Below are 967 nucleotides of genomic sequence, written 5' to 3'. Positions count from 1 at the left end.
TCGTTTTAATATGGCCTAGGAATTTTCTTTTATCAGATATTGACAAATAGAATGGCAGGCCTGTCCGGTAAGCCATTCCTCCCCGCCAAAATATTCAAAATCTTTGTATTAGGCAGTGCGAATTAAAGAGGTTTCTTATTATAGAGGGTTTTTTTATTATGACAGTCTCAAATTTGTAGTTTGATCTGCTGGTTGTAGAATATTATTCTCGTCAGACTTAATACTAACTAAAAAAACAAGAGTTTTGATACGAGAATTTTAGCTCATTCAGGTATCATCTACATGGATATAGGACGATTTGCATTCCCTGTCCACTTTTTCCAGTATTTTGCATTTCATATTACCAAAAAAATTGGAATTGAAAATTCATAGCAACTAAAGTTGGAATAATGGTATCCGTTGGCATTTGAAATATTGCAGATTGATGAATTAACGGAGAGAGAGGGATTCGAACCCTCGGTAAACAAACAGCCTACATAGCAGTTCCAATGCTACGCCTTGAACCACTCAGCCATCTCTCCCCCATGATGATTATGGCCCAGAAGCCGGAGCAATAGTGAATGATTCATATTCCATTTTTGGATAGGCGCCCATATAAAATAAATAATCAATTCGACCTATACGAAATAATTTTTTTTTTATAAAAAAAACCAACTTCTAGGCCGTAGGCTAAAAAAATTCATTAATGAGTCCTTTTTTATGTTATTTCGTACTATTTGTATTGTACAATTCCTTTGTTTGTGGGATTCTTTTTTCTCACGCGATAAAGAATTCAATTTTCGAATGGATTCCTACCTATGCCTAGATCTCGGATAAATGGAAATTTTATTGACAAGACCTTTTCTATTGTAGCCAATATCTTATTACGAATAATTCCGACAACCTCGGAAGAAAAGGAGGCATTTACTTATTACAGAGATGCTGCGATTTGATTATTTTTTTTACCGATCTCAGTCTTATGAGAAAG

General features: G+C 34.5%; 1 non-coding gene across 1 annotated transcript; it reads right to left on the bottom strand.

Annotated features, from left to right (window-relative positions):
• Positions 1-433: 433 nt before the first annotated feature.
• Positions 434-521, bottom strand: TRNAS-GGA (transfer RNA serine (anticodon GGA)). Its single transcript has one exon. It is a non-coding gene; the product is annotated as a tRNA-Ser (tRNA).
• Positions 522-967: the final 446 nt, after the last annotated feature.

This window comes from Arachis hypogaea, chromosome 9 (genome assembly GCF_003086295.3).
Source record: "Arachis hypogaea cultivar Tifrunner chromosome 9, arahy.Tifrunner.gnm2.J5K5, whole genome shotgun sequence".
Lineage (NCBI taxonomy): Eukaryota > Viridiplantae > Streptophyta > Magnoliopsida > Fabales > Fabaceae > Arachis > Arachis hypogaea.
Note: the sequence above shows the minus strand (reverse complement) of the source record. Positions and strands in the feature narration are given on the sequence as shown.